Below are 24,894 nucleotides of genomic sequence, written 5' to 3'. Positions count from 1 at the left end.
GCCACTGCCTACAGCTAGGAAGACCCTTCTCCTGAATTAACTGCAAACAGAATCTTGTCACAGAGGCGGCCCTACCAAATGCATCGCCTCCACAGACATTTCTTTATTGCCTTTATACAATGGCACTGGAACTAGGGGAGCGGAGGTGCTGGAGCCCTCCCATATACCTTGGAAGAGCTTAGAAGAAAAGTGAACTATAAAGGGCCTTTCATACGTTATTCTTCTGGCAGCATAAAAGGAGACTCCTACATATCAACTATGTCTTTAGTGAGGTGATGCTATTGGCCAGCACTCCTACTCTAAAAATGGTTCAAGTGCCACTGTTTTTAAATGTAAGTATCCTGCCTAAAACTTCACGGAATTACACAGTTTCATTCTTTCAAACAAATTTCATCTAATTTTCTTAACAGAAACATGGCTTAAGGATAGTTCCCACCATTGTATCACTTTAGCTCTCCTTCGGAATCACCCCTACTATCAAGAAAGTGGATCGCCATTATTTACCACATAATGTTTACCTGTTCTTTCAGTCAAGTGACCCAAGTTCCAAAGACTGAGTGTTTTTTTATTTTCATCCAGGTTCACCTTACATTCTCCTTTGTTGAGGCTCTTATATATCGCCCACCTGGTCCAGAGGCCAATTTTATTCAAAATATCATCAAATTATGGATGGGATTTTTAGGATCACATCAAGCAACCCAAAGAGGATGCTGAGTATTAGAAAACCCATAATATTTGAATGCCATGCCTACTTATCTAGGGGAACATTGCAATCAAGCTAAAAAACAAAGTTAAAAACCTCACATCATGCACTAATAACTGAATCACATTCCCATGCTTAAACTGCATGAACTTAATACCCGTTATTGTGCCCAAAAGCAGGTTTATTGGACCCCCTTACCCAAAAATACTCACACGGTCATTCATAAGGACAGCTTAATACAATAAGAAATAAAGAATTTGCCAATTTTCAACAAAAAAATGTTAACTGTGTGCAGTGGATCTATTATTTACTGGGGGAAATGCTCCATTACTTTATACGGAAATGTAAAAATGGTTAAAAGATTTCTTAGCTTCTCTCAAAGAGCCAACCCGGACTTAGACTCCCTGCATCCAGCTCTAAAGTCCATGCAGTCACATACAGAGTGCAGGTTTGTCCTGGTGGAGGATTCGACCTTCTCAAAAAAGGGAGTTTTCCCTTAACCAAAAACATCAATCAGTACTCATCATGCCAGTTAATTAATATCTTCCTCAAGGGCCATAGATTTCACATACTGCTGGGTCTTTGTCAAATTCCCAGCAGAATGCTGTCAAGACTTAAGATCCGCAGAAGAACCCAGCAATTAGCAGCAAACCAGCTATAACACCATCGGCGTATGTCTGTGAGAGATTGGATTGTTGGTTGAACGGGGTGAAAGCCTACTCCAGTAACAGCCACAAGCCTTGTCAGTGTGAACCACAAAAAGTCACTAAATGAACATGTGCTCAACCATGATGTGGTGCGGGCTGGATACAGGGATACATTTAGGCTTACTGAGAATTGTACCTTATATCCTTGATGCGGGGCGTTGCACTGCACAGCGGTGGTTCCGATAAGGAATGTGGGTTCCTGCGTTGAGTTGTGTCCTGTTGCATTGGATCTGATGAGGAGATACAAGGGCTGGGTCTGGTTGCATCGGTTCTGATAGGGAACACATCTGGGCAGGCAGAGCACCTTTATCCCCACTTCCAATGGTCCAGGACGGGGGAGTCACCACTTGGGGGGTTATGACTCACAGAAGCCAGAGTCCAGATCCAGGGTTCAAGAGTGCTGGAGCTTGTTGTGTCCCTGTAGCCCAGAACAGGAGGCCAGGTAACTAGACCTTGGAGTCACTCTGGTAGTCCAGGGTTCAAGGGAAAAGTCCACTTCTTCTTCCTCAGATAGCAGGGCAGCAGATTAGTCCCTCTTGCAGGCAGGGTAGCAGAGCAGATGGGCAGCCCTTTTTAATACCTGGTGCCCAATTTGAAGCAGGTTTACTGAACCCACTCACCCCAAAATAAATACACACACAGTAATTTATAAGGACAGCCTAATGCAATAAGAAATACAGAAGTTACCAATTTAATACAAAAAAATATCAACAACTAGCAGGGGATCAATTATTAATGGGGGGTAATGCTCCATCACTTTATTTGGAATTGTGAACACAATTAAATGGTTTCTTAGCCTCTTTCAAAGAACCAACCAGGACTTAATATCTTTCTCAAGGGCCATAGGTTTCACCTACTTCAGTGTCTTTGTCAAGTTACTGTACTGCGGTGAATGTTTGACATTGTTCAACATTATGTCCATCAATTGTTCTTTTTGCATTTGTCACCCCGAGTGGGATGGGTATGTCCATATGTGGGTCCCGTGCTCTCCATTTCACTGGCGTCAAGTTAGCCTGGATGATGAGGGATTAAACCCTGAAACCGGTCCTAGGATGCTTATCTCCAGTCCAGGGAGGACCTGGTCTGTCAGTTCGGGCTGGACTGTTCCCCTAGGGAGCAGGGTCAAGACTGATTTGCAAATGGATTGGTTTAAACATGAATGGCATGGGGAGCAAAACTATGGATTTAGGCTCAGATCTCTGTACTGGCGTAAATATTTGACATTTTCCATTATTCTGTCCATCAATCGTTCTTTTTGCCTTTGTCAAATTCCCAGCACACCACTGTCAAGACTTAGGTTCCGCAGATTAATCCAGCAATTCGCAGTATACCAGCTATCACACCACCAGCTTATGTCTGTGAGAAATTGGAATGTTGGTTGAGAGGGGTGAAAGCCTACTCAAGTAACTACCATAATACTTGTCAGGGTGAACCACAAAAAATGACTAAATTGACATGTGCTTCTAGAGTTTTCCTCCTACAGAAGTATCTGAAATTTCTTGCCTTCCTGTCCTGGCCCCAGAATGTCTGGGAACACAATAGGCTTATGTATGAACTGGACCAGTGCCTTTGAAGTGCAAGTGTGATAGGTGACAGCTCTGCCCCACCAGCCTGCCAGAGATGATGTATCTTGCCGACACCCAGACCCTCTATTGTGATGCTGTCTGGTAGTAATACTTCAAGGCCAAATGCCAAATACACCTAGTCATGTGACCCAGGAACAAACTGCAGGCTCCAAATAGGAGAAGAAACTGCCAACTTTCTAAAAGTGATATTTTCAGTTGCGAGACTGCAAAATCTGAATTTTACATAAAAGAGGGGTTTAAAGAACAATTCCTCAGACACCAAACATGGCTCTCCTACCTGCTGTCAATCAAAAGTTATTACTTTTTAAATGTAATAAGGTAGCCCAATGTTATTCTAGGGGAGAGGTAGGCCTCACAGTAGTGAAAAACATATTTAAGAGTTTTCCACTACCAGGACATGCAAAAAGTGAATGTCCATCTACTTATACAAAACACACCCTGCCCCATGGACTGTTTAGGACCTACCATAGGGGTGATTTATATGTATTAACCCCTTTGCTGCTATGCCTTCCCCCCCCCCGTGTTAAGCCTCTTTTTGGGCTATTTGGGGTAGTGCGTGCTTAGGCCCCTGTAACTTTTTGACCACATAAGGTTTCCACGCCAAATTTGCATCCTTTTCTTCCACTATCATGGGAATTCTAAAGGTACCTAGGGTTTGTGGATTCCCCTAGAGGGGTCCCAGAAGTTAGCCAAAATACAGCAACATTTTTTTTTCTTCGAAAAATGGGAAAAACGGGCTGCAAATGAAAGCGTCTGGGTTTTCCCCTGCAAATGTTATCAAAAAAGGGTTTGTGGGGCTGAAAGGACCATTTTCCCAGCTTTTAGGGAATTACAGACTTTTGTCAGAAAACCAACATTTTTTACACAGTTTTGGCATTTTTCTGGGACATAGCCAATTTTTGCTATTTTTTGTGCTTTCAACCTCCTTGCAGTTAATGGTAGAAATGGGTGTGAAAGTAATAATGGATCCTGGAAAGCTATACATTTTAGAAAAGTAGACACAATTCTGAATTCAGCAAGGGGTCATTTGTGTAGATCCATCAAGGTTTCTTTATAGAAACTAACAGTTAAATATAGGAAAAATTGAAAATTAGTTGAAAAAAACAGTCTTTTGTGTCAACGTTTTCACCTGTAACTTCTTCTAATTATGACAGCTCTTTGAAAGCAATATACCGTTACATCCGCGGGACCTTTCTGGTTGTACTGATATATAGGACTTGTAGGTTTACCAAGAACCCGACGTACCCAGAGTCAAAAACTGAGCATCAATTTCCAATGGTTTTTTATTATGTTCCGGGTATATAGCAATTATTGTGGGAAAATGTATACATAGAAAAATCGGTATGAAAGACACCTATGTATTTCTGAAATGGGAACAAACTATAGAGTTTAGAAACAGTACATATTTGCACATTTGCGAAATTGGGAATACTCATACTAGCATGAGAATTATCGGTCATTTTTCAAAATGACTTCTTTTTTACACAATGTCTTTCATTTGGAAGGCAGTAATGCATCAAAAATCAACTGGTAATAATAATTGCTTTACTACTCTGAATTACGCTAAGTCTCCCGATAAAAATGGTACCTCACTTGTGTGGGTAGGCAGAGTGCCCGTGACAGGAAACGGCGCAAAATGCAACGTGGTCACACCTCAATTTCACAGTGAAAAATGACCCTTTTTTGGCAAAATGCCTAGCGGTAGTTTTTGAACCCTAGCTCTGCCGGCACCAAGGGAAACCTAGCAAACCTATACATTTTTTAGAACTAGACACCCAGGGAAATCCAGGATGGGGTGACTTGACTGCCTCCCACTAGGTTCTGTTACCCAGAATCCCTTGCAAACCTAAAAAAGTGTCAAAAAAACACATTTTTCCCACATTTTTGTGGTGGAAAGTTCTGGAATCTGCGTGGATCCACATATTTCCACCCACCCCGCGTTCCACAAAGTCTTACGAGAAAAATGGTACCTCACTTGTGTGGGTAGACCTAGTGCCCGCGACAGGAAATGGCGCAAAACGCATCGTGGTCACACCTCAATTTCGCAGTGAAAAATGACCCTTTTTTGGCAAAGTGCCTAGCTGTCGTTTGTGATTTTTTCAGCTAAAATTGAGGTTTGCAGGGGATTCTGGGTAAGGAAACGTTGGGGGATCCACGCAAGCCATACCTCCCTGGAAGCCCCCGGGTGTCTAGTTTTCAGAAATGTGTGGGTTGGGTAGGTTTCCCTAGATGGCCGCCGAGCACGGGGCCAAACACCCAGGTGACCCCCCCCCTTGCAAAACCAGGTGGTTTTGAGATAGGCAATTTTGATGTTGCCTCACTACGTTTTGTGCCCTTGCCTGTTGCGGGTACTTGGGCCCCCCACATAAGTGAGGCACCATTTTTATCGGGAGACCGGGGGGGAACGCTGGGTGGTGAGAAATTTGTGTGAGCCCGGTGATGCCACAACTTACCCACACAAAAATGTGTGAAAAAAGTGTTTTTTTCTGCTTTAATTCAGGTTTGCAGGGGACTCTGGGTAAGGAAACATTGGGGGATCCACGCAAGCCATACCTCCCTGGAAGCCCCCGGTGTCTAGTTTTCAGAAATGTGTAGGTTAGGTAGGTTTCCCTAGATGGCCGCCGAGCCCCTGACCAAAAACTCATGGGACCCCCCTGGCAAAACCAGATTGGTTTGTGATAGGTAATTTTGATGTCACATCAATAGGTTTTGGGCCCTTCCCTGCCACAGGTACGTGGCCCACCCATACAAGTGAGGTACCATTTCTATTGGGATACTTGGAGAAATGCAGGGGGGTTGGAAATTTGTTGTTACTTTCCGCCGTGTGAAAATTTGGGCACAATAATGCAAAGAAAATGTCACAGTCATATTTTGAGGTTTGCAGGACATTGTGGGTAAGATAACTTGTTGGGATCCACAAAGAGAGACATCAAAATGCACTCCCATGGGTGTTTAGTTTACAACAAAAACTACAGTTGTTAGATTATTCTTAAATGAAATGTACAGCTTGGCAGAGAGACAAAACAGACAAAGATTACTGCACAGCCATCTATTCCTCAAGCACACACACATACTGGTTGGATTTGGCACGAGGGCGAGTGATGGTTTAGTATATAAAATTGTATTAACAAGAGATTTCACAAAAATGAAATGCACTGTCAAAAATTGAATGGACAAAAAACTGAACCAGTGACTCGCAGCTCGTGAGCTGTAAAGCCACTTCAAGGCATCAACCGCTTTACAGGCCATTCACACACCTTTCATACATGATACACACAAGACCATTTACACCACCAGGCATAAAATCAACACATTACAACATTCACAAAATAGGACAAGGTACACCCTGCTTAAAAAAAAACAGAAAAGAGACATTTGTATGCACAACCACCAATTCCTCAAGCACACATACATACTGGTTGGATTTGGCACGAGGGTGAGTGATGGTTCAGTAAATACAGTTGTATTAACCAGAGATTTCACAAAAATGAAATGCACTGTTAATTGAAAGGACGAGAAACTGAACCATTGACTCACAGCTCGTGAGCTGTAAAGCCACGACAAGGCACCAACCTCTTTACAGGCCATTCATACACCTTTCATGTGTGGGACACATACAAAACCATTCACAATGCCAGCCGCGGGCCCAGCACATTTCAACACTCACACCAGCAGACAGCACCATTCAAGGGTCCATCACTTTCACACGCCCACATTCCTGACACAGCAACCACACCAGCTCACAGATTGCGTTGAGTGGCGTTTGGCTAGCAGTTTGTGTAGTGACCAGCAGCTAGTCACTACTCACATACCGCCAGCCAAGCGCCAGTCCTTGCTCACCGCCAGCCAAGCACCAGTCCAAACACACCACCAGCCAAGTGCCAGTACAAAAACACCCCCCCAGCCAAGCGCCAGTCTACGCACAACACCAGCCAAGCTCCAGTCCACACATACCACCAGCCAAGCACCAGTCCACGCACACCACACTGTCAGCCATGCGCCAGTCCATGCACACCGCCAGCCAAGCGCCAGGCCATGCACACCACACCGCCAGCCAAGTGCCAGTCCACGCACACCGCCAGCCAAGCGCCAGTCCACGCACACCGCCAGCCAAACGCCAGTACAAACACACTGCCAGCCAAGCGCCAGTCCATGCACACCGCCATGTGGCGTTTGGCTAGCAGTGTGTGTAGTGACCAGCAGCTAGTCACTACTCACACACCGCCAGCCAAGCACCAGTCTATGCACACCGCCAGCCAAGCGCCAGTCCAAACACACCACCAGCCAAGCGCCAGTCCATGCACACCACACCGTCAGCCATGCGCCAGTCCACGCACACCACACCCCCAGCCAAGCGCCAGTCCACACACACCGCCATCACATTTAGGATTTTTTTAAATATAAATAAGAAAACACAAACAAATTGCAAATAGATACAAATCTACTAACACAAAAACTGAAACTAAATACACTACACAAATGCCAACCTTGAAACTGAACAAAAAATATTAAACAATAGAGGCCATGCAGGTCACTTTACCAATAATGGATGCCCCCAAAAATTCTTTTGCGTGTGGTACATTCTAAAACAAGCAGGCACACACAACCCAGGGTTAGAACGACACTCGGGGCAGTACATATGAGTCTCCTTCCGCATACCTCTTCGCCAACAGACTCTATATCTCCTACTGGGAAAGTCTTTTGAGGGTGTGGGAGGAATGTGATTAGGAAAGTGGCGATCTTTCAATCTAGCAACATCCTCCACCACTCCAACTCTAGGAACACTTGCCTGTTCCACTAAAACAAGGCTGCCTATTACAGACTCCTGAAACTTAGCAAAAGTCATCTTTGACTCAGGACAAGAATCCTGGAACACAACAAAAGCATTAAAGGTTGACAAATGGAAAAGATGGATAGTCAACTTCTTGTACCAAATGTAAGCCGTACGAAGAGCAGCGTAAGGTTCCAACCTCTGATCTACTCTGTCAACACCACCCATGTGCCTATTATAATCTAAAATGCACACAGGTTTGCGCACTTCTGCAACCTGACCCCAAACAGTCACAGGTGAAGTGCTTTCATCATGGATGGTAGTCAGCATGTAGACATCTCTCCTGTCTGAAAACTTCACAGCTAGAAGCTCCTCGCAACGCAACACACTGCACTGTCCCCACACAAGCCTTTGACAAACAAGTTCTTTTGGGAAACCTTTACGGTTAGAGCGGATTGTGCCACAAGCAACAGTGTCCACTTTGGCCAATTCCCTGAACAACCGCACACCAGTGTAGAAGTTATCTACATATAAATGGTGGCCTTTGTTAAAAAAAACCCTACCAAGTTCCCACACAATTTTCGCAGTCACTCCAAAAGTGGACGGACAACCAGGGGGGTTAATCCTGGATTCCTTAACAGTGTACACCCTGAAATTAGAGACATATCCAGTCCTACTGTCACACAGCATATACAGCTTAATTCCATAGCGTGCCCTCTTACTAGGAATGTATTGCCTAAAAACCAAGCGGCCCTTGAACAACACCAAAGACTCATCCACTGCTATTTCTTTCCCTGGAGCATAGATCTCAGAAAATCGATCAACAAAGGGATCAATGACAGGCTGAATCTTAAAAAGACGGCCACAATCAGGGTGATCTCGTGGCACCGCTAAACCATTATCGACAAAATGCATTATCCGAAGCAGAAGCAAATACCAATCACGACTCATGACTGCCGGAAATATAGCAATTGCCATCAAGGGACTAGTAGACCAATATGAAGACATTTATGGCTTCCTTAGCAAGCCCATCAACAATGTTAAACCCAAGAACTTCTTCATCTCATCCAGATTTGTGGGAGTCCACCGGGTAGCTCTAGAGTGGGGCTTAAGGCTTGCACTGTTGTCCCTCAAAAACCGTCCGGCATACAAATTAGTCTGCTCAACAATCTCTGCCAAAAATGCATCATCCATAAACAACTGAAAATTTTTTATCGGCGAAAGGTTTTCAGTATTCACTCTACACCCTGGAACACCAGTAAAGTCTGGCAATGCCGGCTGCACCATCCCTGGGGCAACCCAGACGTCAGCTCTTTCAACGGGAAGCCTTGCAGCCCCATGCTGCAGTCCAGATGCCTCTTGCCGCACTATACCAATGGGAAGCCTTGCAGCCCCAGATGCCTCTTGCTGCACTACACCAACGGGAAGCCTTGCAGCCCCAGACTGCAGCCCAGATGCCTCTTGCCGCACTACAGCCCCAGGCTGTAGCCCAGATGCCTCTTGCCGCATTATCGGCACATCAATGTTCTCCTCTAACACAGGCACTTCATCCACACTAAGAGTAGCTTCATCCGCACTGAGAGTAGCTTCATCATCCGATGATGCCATGTGGAGAGAAAACTCACTGCCTGAATCTTCCCCTCCCACCTCTGCCTCAGAATCAGAGTCAGTCTCTGGACCATGGTCAGAGGAAGACTCAAAAAGCATACCAACAACCTGCTGAGCAGTAATCCATTATTCCAGTAATCCATTATCCTTACTAAGAAAGGAAACTGCACAAACAAGTCAACAACAACCAACACTGTGCAAAATAAGTAAGTAAAAAAAATGTGTGCCTTTATCACAAAGCTCAATATACTCAAAAACTATACGATTCACTTGCAAGAGACCTCTACACTCACCAGCACCTACTCTGCAGAGAGACAGCAAAAACGATATCCCACTAGAAAGAAAAAAACAAAACCATTACTCACAAAACAACAAAATACACATCGAGCACAAATGCAAAAAGTTTTTGACACTCAAAAAACAGAAGCCAAACATACTGCAATTATTACATCATTTGCAAAAAACACATTCATGCAGAGAAATGAAAAACATTTACATTGTGCAAAAAAAGTCTCTTACCAAACAAGCAACTACACAAACAGCAGAACCAAAAGTAACGAAACCGCAACCTGGAGCGGTCTAAAGAGCAAAAGCTTTCAACTAGAACAAAAAAGGAGAAAAAAAGCATTACAATTGCAATTCATAAAGAATAAAAGAATTAACATTATAACACACTGTCACTACCCAATTGGTCAATCTGCCAGATGGGCCTTCTAATAGGGCTGTGCAATAATGGGGGTGAACTTGCCCAAGGGATCGGGTGAGCTTGTCTGAGGGTGGGGCAGAAAACAGCAAACAGAAATATGTCCCCCTTGCAAAAGAAATAAATCCCTGGTGCCTAGTAGGGTTTTCTGCCCCCCCCGCTCCCGCCAAGGGCAAAAAGGCCACAAAAAAAGCGGCAGATCTGTCCACAGGAGGGGCAGAAATAACATTAACCAAATTTATAAAAAAGAATCTGCCCCCTGGGAGCGACCCCTGCCCATGGTGTCACTACCATTTTAATTTCAAATATGTCACTGGTGTCTAGTGTCGCTTCCTTTAGATAATAAAAGGACTCCCTGATGTCTAGTGGGGTATTCTGCCAGGGGGGGCTGAGTACACATTAAAAAAAATTAGGGGCCTGGAAGCGACCCTTCCCCAAGGGGTCGCTTCCGTTTTTATAAATAAAAAATCCCTGGCTCTAGTGGGCTTTTCTGCCCCCCCCCCCGAGCCAAAAACACCAAAAATCCAAGACAAACAGTCCCCAGGGGCGGGGGGGGCAGAAAAGACTTTAAAAAACTTTGCCCCTTAAGGAAGCGACTCTTCCCCAAGGGTTCGCTTCCGTTTTTTATAAATAAAGATCCTTGGCTCTAGTGGGCTTTTCTGCCCCCTGGGGCCAGAAACGCCAAAAACCGAGGCAATCTGACCCCAGGGGGGGCAGAAAAGTCTTTAAATTATATGCCCCCTTAAGGAAGCGACCCTTGTCCAATTGGTCGCTTCCTTTTAAACAAAAAAGCATCCCTGGTGCCTAGTGGGGGCATTCCTGCAGCACGATCGCGACGCAGGAATGCCCTGTATTGAGACATCAGGGGAGAGGAAATACTCTTTCCTCTCCCCCGATGCCTCAATACTTTAATAAATCCCCCCCCCCCCGGCCCCACCAGAGACCAAAACCTACCTCCTCCTGCTGGGACGCCTGGAAGCAAATGGCTTCCAGGCGTCCCAGCGCTTCCTGATAACGTTGGTGCGCGCTGTGCACGCTGACGTCATGGGGAAGCGTGGGGGGGTCGGGGGTGGCAGCGGAAACTCTTCCGCTGCGATCCCCCTTTGTGGGGGCAAGATCGATGCCCCGGTGGGAGCGCCAGCGCTTCCCCCAGGGGTCGTGATCATGACGGAGCGGTTCCGTCATGAGCACAGCCCAACCGATGCTCATGACGGGGACGGAACCGCTCCGTCATGAGCATCGAAGGGGTTAAAAAGAAAGGTTTAGGCCTGGCAAAAGGTTTATTGTGCCAGGTTAAATTTGCAGTTTAAAAACTGCATATACAGGCTGCGGTGGCAGTCTAGAGACACGTTTAAAAAGGCTACTTAAGTGGGTGGTGCAATAAGGGCTGCAGGCCCACTAGTAGAATTTAATTTACAGTCCCTGGGAACATGCAGTACCATTTAATTAGGGACTTACAAGTAAACTAAATGCCCCAATTGGGTGTAAGCCAATTTCACCATGATCAAAGAAGAGAGCACAAGCACTTTACCACTGGTTAGCAGTGGTAAAGTGTACAGAGTCCTAAAAGCCAACAGAAACGGGTTCAGAAAACAGGAGGGTTGAAGGCAAAAAGTTTGGGGGTGACCCTGAAGAGACTGCCAGAATCAATAATGTTCATTTAGGGTTCCTGTTTACCCAGATAACTCAGAATCTCAGAATTCCTCATAGCCCAGTAGCTGTGTCTGAACTTGCAGGTCTTCTCCAAATAAAATCCTTCTGGGAGAAAAGGCTTTAGCCATTCAAGCAGATGATCAGCAGATAACTCAGGCTTATTTTGACCTGAAAACCTTATCCGTAAACTGGGTTCCCCAGTTGTTGATAAGTAGGTGTTAATGCTTCCTGTGCCAGTAGAATTCTAAACATCCACTACCGGGGAGACATCTCCAGGTCTGATTAGCAGTATCAGTGGGTAAAACTTGCAGAGTTTCACTCCAACGAATTCCTTGGAGTTACATAAAAACTCTGCGAGATTACACAGAGTTCTACCAACGGGTGGCAAATATGCAGCTTGCGCTGCAATTTAGCACTGGAATCATGAGCAACGTTGAACAATAAGTGTGAATGGCAACATGTGTTATGCAAGAGCGCTCAACCAATCAAGTTGATTTTGTGTCCACTCGAGTAGAAAATCTACTTGATCTGCAGCAAATCTATTTGAGTGGCAGCCCTCCGACTGCGACCCCTCGAGAATGCCTGCACTACAAAATTACATTTGGGGATGCCTAATCTCGCTCACACTCGCCAGCTCACCTTTTCTGGCGAAACATCCTTCCACGTGGTGATTGGAGTAATCTGCATGGAACTCCGCTGTTGGACTTGGCCCTTTTTGCACGGTCATCCCTGAACTTTTTGCCTTCCTCCTAGCCTTTTTTCTGACATGGTGTTGGTGGTTTTAGGACTCTAGGCACTTTAGCACTGCTGTCCAGTGTAAAGTGTGTGTGCTCTCTGTGGTAAACATGGTAAGATTGGTCTACACCTGTTTGGCATATTTAATTTACCTGCCAGTCCCTTGTAAAGTGGTTTCTCAGATACCCCGGGCCAGTAAATTAAATGCTACTGGTGGGCTTGCAGCGCGGATTGTGCCACCCACCAAAGTAGCCTTTCAAACCTGTCTCAAGCCTCTGCCATTGCAGGGCCTGTGCGAGCAGTGTTACTGCCTCTGTGACGTGGCACCTAAAGGGCGTGCCACGTCTGTGACCCCCCTTTACTGTATGTCAGTCACCCCTAAGGTAGTCCCTAGATAGCCCTATGGGCAGGGTGCATTGTAGGTAAAAGGTAAGACATGTTCCTTAAGTGTGTCACATGTCCTGGTAGTGACAAACAGCCATTTTGGTTTCTCACTGCTGTGAGGCTGCCCTCTCATAGGAATGCATTGGAGATTCCCTGATAAGTGTTTCAGTGGTAATTCCTGATATGAGAGGAGCAGCGTGGTCAAGTTTGATATGTTTTGAATAGTAATAATAAATGCTACGCAATGGTGTGCGCAGATTTATTATCACTATTTTAGAACTGCCACTTTTAGAAGCTGACATTTCTTTGTGCTATGTGTCTGCCTGCCTGATGTGTAGTGTAGTGGAAGAGGTGTAGCGCAGCAGCCAGGGTGTCTGACTCCGGACCACGGAGTTCACAGTTCAATCCCCGGTGCCAGCGGCATGTTACCCCAGCACCATGTGACTCTGGCCAATATCTCGCTTAATCTTCCCGACGGCCCCCAGTGCCGGGACACCTCTCCGGAGGTAGCTGTGCGCTTTACAAATGCTGATATTTCATGTACATTGCATGTCTGGCTCTGGAGTGACAGGGTCTTGTGAGGTATGTGGCTCCAGGGAGGGCAGGGTGAGTCAGCGCTAGGCTGAATAGGAGATCTGCATTTGGATTAGCGGGAGGAGTAGTCCCCTGACCCTGAATAGGTCTGTGCCTGCCTGGGGGAATGCTGGCGCCACCCCCTGTGGTGTGTCTGATGACCGCACCCCCACCTGACAAAGGGGAAGAGGAGCACGGTAAACAGAGTGCTCCAGTACCCCCCAGAACCAGTTGAGACTGGTTCCCCCAAGCCCTGTATCAGGGCAGAACAAAGAAGGAATGCTGTATAAATATTGGGGCTGTGACCCCATGTAAGTGTGCTTCCTTGTGCTGTGGGACTTGCTGCTGCTGGGCCCCAGGAGGAACCGCCACAAGGGACTGCCTCCCTGCTGGAGGGGCCTGCCTGGGCCCAGCCTTTGCCTTGAAACCTTTTGGGGGGCTTAGTGCCTTGTGAGCGCTGCAACGCTCTTCTGGATTCTCCCAGGACAGGAGAAACTTTAGTGGCCGGCAGCGCAGGGCTGCGATATCAGAGTGGGGATCCCCCGGGGCAGCTAGAGTGTAGAGGGAGCCCACCACGCATTAATGCCTTGGAAGCGGGAGCCCACCCCGCATTGATACCTTAGAGTGGGAGCCCACCCTGCATTTATGCTTATTTAAAAGCGGGAGCCCACCCCGCATTTGTCTGGAAAAGAGGAGCCGCCACCAAATGTGGTGACCCGGAAGCCAGACACCTGCTGCCTGACTGTGGGTGAAGCCAATTGCCGCACAGCCGAAGAGGAAGCCAGGCCTGACAAAGGTGGGCCCCCATGTGCCGGTGGGAGCCCAGCGTGGTATTCCAAGAGCCGGAGCCTTGTGGGCTCCAACCCCGTCTCCCCGTCTCGTGGAGAGAGAGGGAGGGAGGCAGGTTCACAGAGCGCTACCCAGCTTCCCCTGCATTGGAGGAGATGGAGAGCAACCCCGGTGAGTGGGGCTGTCCTTGCGCATTGTCGTTGCCCTTTTCCCCGGCCCAGAAGAGACCGGATGAGTCTGGAGAGGCTTCGGTGGGTGGGGGCCAGAATGAGAAGCATTGTTTGTGCTGATCAAAGGCAATAGGAGGAGCCCAGTAAAGGGGGGCTCACCAGGCACAGTTAGTGCCAGTGCTTTTTTCTGCACAAGAGGAGCTCCGGGAAGGAGGGCCTCCCACGGCACTCTATTGGTGCCATCCTTCTGCTGTTTCCAGCTGCACCACGAGAGCGTGGGCAGCTGCACCGAGGGGGCACTTTTGTTCAGTAGTCCCACAGTGGGGCTCTAGAGGCACAGTAGTGGCAGTACTTGTTTCTGTACCACAGCTGCACCGCGAGAACGCGGGTGGCTGCAACGTGGGGCCATTTCTTTTTAGATAAAGAGGAAGGGGTGAGGTACACCCCATGCCCCAGTGCATGGTGCACATTGTCTTTGCTGCTTTGGCAGCCACCGGGCCAGCGGGAGGACCCAGTTAGCGCCCTGACTTTGGAGGGCAAGGGGCATTTGAGCCCCACAGAAGGCCAGTTGGCCACGGGTCAGTGTTGGTAGGGCGCAAGGCCCTATTGTGATGCCTATTCCATAATGTGTTTATGCCTACAGTCGCATAATGTGTTTACGCTTATGAGGTTTGTGGATAATGTGTTTTATGCCTAATGTGATGCAGACATAATGCGTTTATGTTGCTAATGCTAATTCTCAGTACAGTATTTTGCCAGTCTTTACTGGCTGTGTTTTATATTTGCTACTTGTGCTTTGTGATGGTCCTGACAGTGGCCTGATTGGGCCTGTCATGTATATAATCCCCTGTAAATTATTACCTGGTGCCAGTTGGCACAGTGTGTATGTGTGATTATGATACTAATGTGTTTTGGATAATACAAAGGCTATTTTTATATAACCTTGTGTGGAGTTTCTTTTGTGGTGTGCCTAGTGTGTTGATGCTGTGTGCGTGTTGCACAAACGCTTTACACAGTGCCTCTGGGATAAGCCTGACTGCTCTTGCCAAGCTACCAAGGGGGTGAGCAGGGGTTATCTTCAGCGTGTAACTCCCTTACTAGAGTGGTGATTTCTGCCTAGCTTAGGCGCAAGCCCTATCCAACCAGAAATCCCATTTCTAACATCTGCATTAAATAGTAATGCGTAGTGACCAAAATTCAACCACTTCCAAAGGTGTAATGAAACATTCCACTTACCGCTAATTAGCAGTCTTCAGAGCACAGGAGCAGCCGAATTTTAGGGGCCCTAGAAAGCAAAAACAATTAGGGATGATCCAATATATATGGAATATACTACAGAAGAGTCCAGACACCCAATCCAGAGATTAAGATGCTCACTATGGTCTATGAAAATGTAGGCAGTCTGCATTAAAAACTGCGCCTTAACAGCATGCAACCCTGTTAAGCACACATGACATCAGCACAAGGATGAGAACACACAGGAGAAGAAGATTACATCAAAGGATTTGGTGGCCTCGCCAATCGAAATTGTAAAAAGAAGTTATGCCTCACCCAAGTATTATTGATTTCTTTGGGCCAATTTATATCTTGCATATACGTATACTATATCACAGTGGTGACAGAGTATCCTTACCACCAAGATAACGGACTGCCCACCCAATTTAAATGTGGGTGGACCATTGGTTATTTAGATGGGAGGACATACAGGTCAATTTTCACTGCCTATCGTGGCAGGCAAGCCCTGGTGGTAAGGGGCAAGGAAAACTGTTTAATGCCCCCCTTGCCAGGGAAGACAGGTCCCATGGCGATAGAGTCATTATTTTTTTATTTTCCGGAAGAAAAGCCCACCCCGGAATTTTCTTTCTGAATATAACAATAAAATTAGCTTGACAGAAGGCTCCGTAATGTTAACAGCATTAACAGGAACTGCAGTGACAGTGGTTCCTGCCAATGCTTTAGAAATAACTGCCGGCTTGGCTGTCATTTCTAAATTTGGTTGGCAGGGACTCAATCAGGGCGACAGAGCAATTTACTCTATCGACCTGACAGAGTACAAGCCCGTCCGCCAAATTATAAATTGGGCTCTTACTGTGCAAAGCAATGACCATATCACATCCAAAAATCATTCACATCACTCCACGTTCACCGACACAGGGTTGCTATGCACACCACCATAGTGGGTCAGACAGTCTTAATGTGAGCTATGACTGAGCTCCCATAAGGCCCAAATAATTTGCCCTCAGAGTAAACCAGATGTCAGTAAGGAAAATCATGGCTTGGTAGCTTGGCCTAGGCAGCAAGGTAAACTCAGAGAAAGTATGTTGGTATGTATGTGTCCTATAGCTAGTCAAAAAACCATAAGTTAAGCCCCAAAGAACTTAAAGATCCAAACCAAGTGAGTTAAAAGTACATGATATTAAGCATAAGATATGTTGCATACATTAGAGACAAGCATTAACAAGACCAATAGGTCTCGCCTTTATGAGAGGTTCTATTTTTGTTTTCTCTATTCTAAAGTAGTTGTGTGCATAGTAAACGTAGATTGTGTTTGTGTTAATAAAATAGTTCTTCATGTTTTGCTGATTCAGTGATGTATGTTGGATGTTTTGTGTGCCTGGGTAGACCGATTGGCTTTGCAAATGTTTTTTGCAAATGTTGGCCAGCTGAAGCATTAATGCCCTGCACTACCTCAATGGCATTGGAAATAATTATTGCAGAATATATAGGCTCATTTTGTCAGGTGTTCAGTGAGCTATAGTACATGCTTCTGTTAAGCCATTGTAGCACAGACCACAGAGGCTTGGTACTTTCAGTAGGAGAGGGGGTCTTATTTTAGCCTCCATTCAGTCCAGAAGTTGTATGTATAAGGTATTTATATATAAACCTAATTGAAAGGCAGCTGAGCTCTTCATATTGTGATGGCAGATCCATCACAACATATGATAGAAGTGGAAGTTGGTTTGTGGAGTACTGCTGTTACAGTTTGACGTAAAAGTGTGAATTAATGTCTGTAAATTAATCACATCTTGCAGCATCCTCTCTGGCCAACCCATCAGCGAGCATGAGTCATGTGACTCAGCAAGATGATGATGGAGTTGGCTGCTCACATTACTGCTTTACTTGCTCCTGAATGTTAATTTTTGGAATTCGCAAGGTAGCCACAAAACTGTGCACTAATGGATCCTTTTATAAAATACAAAGCTGTAAAGTTTTGGGTTTGCATATATGATCACGATAATTATTGTTAATGCATTGTGTCACTGTGTGATGATTGGCGGACTCACACATGCATGTAGCTCTCCATTGGAAGCATTGTAATGAGTGGCCAGGAAGCTAAAATGGGATGGAAAAGAGTGGCTGACGACGGAGGGGTCAAGCAGTGATGAGGGATGGATGGGTGGGCAAAACAGGCCCCCTCGGAAAAGAGCAAATGTGGTGTGATAAGGACAATATTTATATAGCTATTTCCTGTCACTGCGCTAGGAGCATCAACACTAAAAAAGAAGCAAAAGGGTACATTCCCACAACACAGGCTGAAAGAAACCAAACAGAATAGTGTGCACACACGAACTGAAATAGTCAAAAGTCAACGGTTTGTTTTATAAAATATATAGCTGCAACATTTTGTGATTGCATATATGGTTGTGATAATTATTGTTAGTGCATTCTGGTGACATATATTTTATTAAAATGTACTCTATTTCTCTTAATGTGTGAATTTTATTGTGCTCTGTTTCAATTGTACTTCTGAGCTGGTTCTGCATAAATACTTTACACATTGCATCTAAGGTAAGCCTGGCTCCTTTTCTGCCAGGCTACCAGAGGGTTTAGCACAGGCTAATTTAGTGCCTTTGTGTGGTTCACCATGACAAGGATTGTGGCTGTTGCTTGAGTACGGCTTCTCCCCTCTCAACCAACTACCCAGTTTCTCACAGGTATTAAACAGGAACTGACAGCAAAAGGTGTGACTGCATTAGTGTACTTTTCTCTGCAGTAGTGGATGTAGTAGAAGGAGCAGAAATTCTTGTTTTTGCAAGTAGGTTCATCAAAAGCCTTCCTTTGGGTCTTGAGACAAACTAAATGGAAGGTGGCTGGAGAGAGGGAGTCATTCTGGGTGTGTTTTTGGGGAGGGAGTGACTATTTGTGACTTGAGAGGTGAGGAACAAATGAAATCATATCTAGGACTGAGAGTGGTGTTTTGGTGAGGTTTGTGAATAATGGTTTGTGGGGATTGTGGTGTGCTATATGGTGTGGTTCTGTGACATCACCGTGCAATACACTAACAAAACCACCTTGGGTCCGGTCAGCCTCGTTTGCAAAACCTCTTGCTCAACCCGGGCAGCTGTGGCTTCAAGCAGCAAGGCTTAAACAAAGGAACAAGTGTAAAGGATTTAGATGCACCAAACAACAGAATGAGAAAGTCACTTATCACAAGAGAAATTGGATACAAATTTATAACAATAGATTCATTTTAATTCGTTTTTATACCCCAATATGAACAAAATCAACCACAAGGCTCTGGAGACTTTTAAGTAAAACTTAAATCTCAGTTTTTTAGTACAAAGTGTCCGGCCCAGACTGGGCAACCAGCTCCGACTGGGAGGGGATCAGGGGGGGCAATGAAGAGTATATGGAAGTTACAGCTGTATCATTTGGCGGGGGCCAGTTTCCTTTGGTGACCAACCTTCCTTCTGATGACTCTCCTTCAGGAGACTTTTGTGAAACGTTTGAGCATCACGTCAGTGGTCAGTGGTAAATTCGCAAACGTGGCTACTGACAAGCCAGAATAGCCTACATCAATTTTATTGGCGCTGGTGCAGGAAGAGGGAGTCAGCTGACTGACTTTTGGAGTTCACCTTTTTCATCTGGGGATCTGGATCAACTTTTCCTGGAGAGAGGCACCACAAGCTTAGTCCTATATTCACTAGCCCAAGCAGCAGAAGGTGCAGTCCAGTGGCTGGTGCAACCTCTCATCAGGTCCAGGAGTCAGCAGTGCAGTCCTCCTGCGGTCCTCTCTCCAGTCCAAATGTGATTTGAGGTTCAGGGTGCCTGGGGTTTCATATTTATTGCTTAAATAACAGTTGATGGACATAATGCAGAACAATGTCATACATTCACCCCAGTACAGAGATCTGGGCCTTAATCCATTGTTTTTTTGCTCACCATGCCATTCCAGTTTGAACCCAGCCATATGCAAATCAGTCTTGACCCTGTGCCTCAAGGGAACAGTCCAGCCCGAACTGCCAAGCCAGGTCCTCCCTGGACTGGAAACAAGCATCCTAGGACCGGTTTCGGGGTTCACCCCTCTTCAGCCAGGATAGCTTGATTCCAGTGGCATGGAGAGCACGGGACTCACGTCTGAGCATACCCGTCCCACTCGGGGTGACAAATGCAAAAACAACAGTTGATGGACAGAATGCAGAACAATGTCATACATTCACCCCAGTACAGAGATCTGGGCCTAAATCCATCGTATCCCAAAACCGGTGCTAGGTTGCTTGATTCCGGTCCAGGGAAGACATGGCTTGGCAGTTCGGGCTGGACTGTTCCCATGAGGCACAGGGTCAAGACTGATTTGCATATGGCTGGGTTCAAACTGGCCATGTGTGAACTGGGGTGGCATGGTGCGCAAAATAACGATGGATTAAACCCGGATCTGTGACTGGGGGTGAATGTTTTGTCAATGTGCAACATTCCGTCCATCCTCTTGTGTGTTTTGCTGTATCATATTTATTCCCAGAAAGTGCCCTGGGGAATGGAGAGGTCACTAGCGAATAAGCTACCAGGTTCCTTCCCACCTTATGACAACTTCTGGCCATGTATGGCATCTTAGCAATCCCAGAGTGCACAATTCTGCCCACTCCCAAGATGTCTGAAGCCCTCTCTCTGTGTGAGGAGCTTGGTGTGGATGCCTGTGGGCTACACACCCATGGAAAAACCAGTTTGACTATTGGTTTTTGCTCTCCATTCATGCTGCCAGTCCATCTACCTTAATAAAGAAGCAGCCACTCTCAAGTGTGGTTGCTTCTCCTTTGAAGCACAGCTTTTGGGCCAACAGAAGGCTGTCTGGTGGCCAGCAGCTGTGGATGACCACTGGAAAAACTGGCCATCACAATGGCAACTTTCTAAAAGTTGCCTTACTGTAAAAGTGCCATTAAATTTTACTTGGGCATCAAGTTGGATTTCGTGCCATGTTTAATTTAATACCTTGAAGTACCCATTTCTGTGGTCCAATTTAAAAGCTAGCACAGCTGAACCATCAGTGTGTAACTCTGTATTAGCCAGTAGGGCCACCTGTTTCTCCACAGCAAAAATGACAATTTAGGGCTTTTCTGTTAGGACATATTCAAAGTGTGTCTTGCGTAACAATATGCAGATCCTTGTTGGGCTTGATTGGCCTTCCTTAGAGGAGACAGATATATTGTTAAGGGATGTGGGGACTTTACCATAGATTAAATGGCAAAGTCGAACTAGCAGTATTGTGTACAGTTATGTGTGACAGTGCCTATAAAGCAGAAAATAAGTATCTCGCTGGCTCCACCCAAATTCTAATTACACCATTATTCAGCTCTGAGTGAACAATTAAGTCAGCAATTTCATGATCAACACTCCAACCTGTCACCGGTTCGTACAACCTGTATGAGTTTTCCCAAAAAATAAATACATTTGGACATGATTAATAGTTGCAGTTCCATTCCCTATAGCCAATGCGCTACCTACTTACCCTATTCCAGTAGGTACCAGTCCACGTTCAAGTTGTGTAGCAGGTTGTGACTGCGCAGCTGACGTATAGTGTTTAAACGGGCCCCAAATTTCCCTAGGGCGGGACGTTCTAGGAAGCGTAGTGGAATATAAATCATAGTTGGTGTTGCAGTACACAATACTGTTTAGCCAGTCCTGTAGTGTCGGAGCAATTTTGAGCATCCATTTAATTGCAATTTCTCTCTTGGCCAGGAGTAACCCTATAGCGATAAATTTCCGGACAGCCTTCGGAATGTTTTTCACATAGCCCAGCAGTGAGACCTCTGAGGTGGTTCAATGTCTAAATCTATCATTTCCCCTAGTGTTTGGAAAATTGTGGCCCAGAAGGTTTTAATTTTGCCACAGTTCCGGGAGAGATGGGCGTAATCGGAGCGTGGGGATTTACACTTTTGGCAACAGTGGGATTTGGTTGGGTCAAGCCTATGTGTCATCTCAGGGGTAATGTAGGTTCTACGCAGGAATTTAAAGTGAATCAGTTTGTGACGACTGTTCAGGGACACCACCTTGGTCTGGCTGCAACATACTGCCCATTGGTCGTCCAGAATGGGGTGCCCCACATCTGCCTCCCAGAAAGCCCTTAATTTAGCGTTATTTATTGGTATCATATCTGCACATGCTCTGTACATCTTGGAGATTAAATGTTCCCCCCAGTACTTTCTAAAACAGCGGAGAGGGGAGCGAACGGTTCAGGTTCCAAAGGGAATCCAGGGACAATTGCCCTCAGTGCTGACCGCATGCGTTAAGTACAAATTTGTCCTTAAAGGAGGCATCACTAAACTTAACCCCTTCTGAAACAGAAAATATGTGCCCATCGATGTACAAATCCCCAACTGTGTGCAGATCATATTTGGAAAGTGTACGTTCCACAATCTTTTCTCCTGAAATGGGTATCCAGTGATTGTTGGGGATCGGTAGACCCAGAGAGTATCAGCTTCTGCCAGGCCCAACTAGTGGTGGAGACCGTTTGGATGTCGTTCAGGTCTCGTGTGAAGCCCAGAGGTAGCACTGTGTTAAGTGCGTAGGGTAAGACCAAATCGGCCTCTGGACGTTAATACGGGATCCTGGCATCAGGGTGGAACCAGGAATGTGCATAGCTGCACTGTGCTACAAAGTAGTATAGCTGAAGATTGGGGACCCCAAATCCTCCTCTATCATAAGGCAGTGTCATCACCTCCCAGCTGACCCTAGGCCTTCTGCCTCCCCAAGTCAGTCAGGTGAGGTGGGAACATAGAGTCATGAAGAACCGATTTGTACGTGGAATAGGGATATTTTTAAAAAGATACAGGAATTTGGGAAGGACAATCATTTTGATCAAAGCAACACGTCCTGCAGTTGAGAGTGGAAGTCGTAGCCACTTGTCCACCTGCATTTCTAGTTGGTGTACAGCCTTGCCATAATTTAGTTGTATAATTTCGGAGGTATCCAGGTGAATGTTAATCCCTAGGTATTTAAGCGAGTCAGTACTCCAGGCAAGTGGGAGCTCACAATCCCACCTCACCGTGCTTGAAATAAGGGGGAATATCACTGACTTGTGCCAGTTTATTCCGGGGCCAGAGAATCCGTCAAATCTAATAATCTCTCTGACTAGCGGGTCCAGGTTGATCTGTGGGTCCCTAACATAAAGAATATTGTCATTTGCATATAATGACACCAGAAGGGGCCCTGTGTTAAACTGGAGTCCTCTCTGCAAGTGACATTCCTGAAACTGTTGAACAAGTGGGTACAAAGCCAGTATGAAAAGGAGAGGCGATAATGGGCAACCCTGTCTGGTTCCTCGCGATAGTGTGAAGGAACGGGATAATGTGTCATTTAAACGTATCCTGGCAGTGGGGGCAGAGTAGAGAAGGGCTGTGAGATCAATGAACCCCCTGGGCATACCCAGCCTGCGCATTACAGATAGTAAAAATTGCCACTCCAAGGAGTCGAATGCTTTCTCTGTGTCCAACAGGACTGCTGCAGCTGGGATTGTCGGGTTGATTCTGTGTATTACAGCAAACAGCGTACGCAGATTCAAGGAAGTGGATCTGTGGGGTACAAATCCAGATTGGACTGGGGATATTATTTTGTCAAGTAGTAAGGAAAGTCGCAAAGCTATCATTTTCGCAAAGATTTTGTAGTCTAAATTTAATAGTGACAGTGGCCTATAAGATCCGCATAACAGGGGGTCTTTACCAGGCTTGGGCAGCAAAACAATCACTGCCTCTCTGAGAGTAGGAGGTAGCTGTTTCTGTACTAGGGCCTCGTGATAAAAGTCGAGAAGCAGAGGGACCAATATATCTTTATACTTTTTATAAAAATCACCTGTAAAGCCATCGAGGCCAGGAGCAGTAGAGCCATTCAGCGCGTCGATCGTGCTGATGATTTCGTCTGTAGAGAAAGGTTCAGCAAGGAAATCTTGCATGTATTTTTCCATGTAGACCAAAGCTATCTCTGTAAAATAGTCATCCTGATCCGCAGAATTATGCTAAATTTTAGACGCATATAAAGACTCGTAGTATGCAAGGAATGCAGCACAAATCTCAAGCGTGTCTGATAGGAGGTGTCCCGTCTCTGTGCTAAGTACTGTGATGTACGGCCACTTGACTGGTTGGGTGGATGCTGGACCCGCCTCTTAAGATACGGATTCTGGTATCTTCTTTTATCTACTTAAGCCTTACTGATTGGATGTTACTTGAATTTGATCGACCATCATTTGCTGGTCCAAATTTGGACATGTGCTTTTCCATAGATTTTCTGGATTTCTCACCATGTTTTTGATTTTTTTAGATATGAAATTCATGACGTTATAACTCATCACCGGGGATATCGGCACCAGTGATACAAACATTTGATCAAGAACTAACGATTGAAACACCTTTTTCGGCACACCCTTTTATTTATCTCGCCCTGAAGAAGTCCTTTGATGGACGAAACGCGTCGGCTGTTCCGGCTGTTCTGTGAAAACTTTGACTTTTTAAGTGTATAAATTGTTGCAAAATAAAAGTGGATCTTTTGTAAAAGACACAAACTACTCAAGAATTGGTATATGATTCAATTTACAGTGTTTAAGTGGTGCATTTGGTGTTGGTGTTTGTACTGTGATGTACGATTTGGCATATGGGGGTCTCAGTAATCGTGATAAGGTGTGTCCCAGCCTCTCGCCCTCCTCATATCTACGTGCTGTGGCATATTTGCTCAGGAACTGAGTTTCCCTATCTGCTGCTTCTCGGAATTCCGCAAGTAGTGCTAATCTGAGTTTTAGTCCATCCGAGTCAGGGGAGAGCAGCAGTGTATTTTTTATTGATGTAAGTTGCTGTTCAATGCGGGCCAAGGTCACCCTGAGGTCCTTTAGCACTCCAACATGTTTTTCAATTGTGACTCCAGTGATATAGGCCTTAAAGGCTTCCCAAAGTACAGCCCATGTGTCCACAGACCCCGTGTTTAATTCAAAGTAATCTTCTATTGCCTCCCTGATCTCTGAGTGGAATAAGTCGCCATTCAGGGCTCTGCCAGGGAACCTCCACTGGCGCTCATGGCCCTCCGGCCTGGCAATACATACTTTAAGTATCACTGGGGAGTGGTCCGAGTATGTTCTGGAAAGAGTTATGGTAGACTTGTTGATAGTTTCAGGGCAATTAACCAATAATCTAGTCTGGTCCACGTGTCGTATTGGGCTGAGTAGTGAGTATACCCCGAGGCTGTAGGGTTTCGCTTTCTCCAAGCATCAAAAAGATGGAGTGATTCGCACATGGACAGCAGTGCCCGTCGTGA

The sequence above is a fragment of the Triturus cristatus genome, chromosome 5_2 (assembly GCF_964204655.1).
Source record: "Triturus cristatus chromosome 5_2, aTriCri1.1, whole genome shotgun sequence".
Lineage (NCBI taxonomy): Eukaryota > Metazoa > Chordata > Amphibia > Caudata > Salamandridae > Triturus > Triturus cristatus.
The sequence above is the reverse complement of the archived record's forward strand: the minus strand, read 5'-3'. Positions refer to the sequence as shown.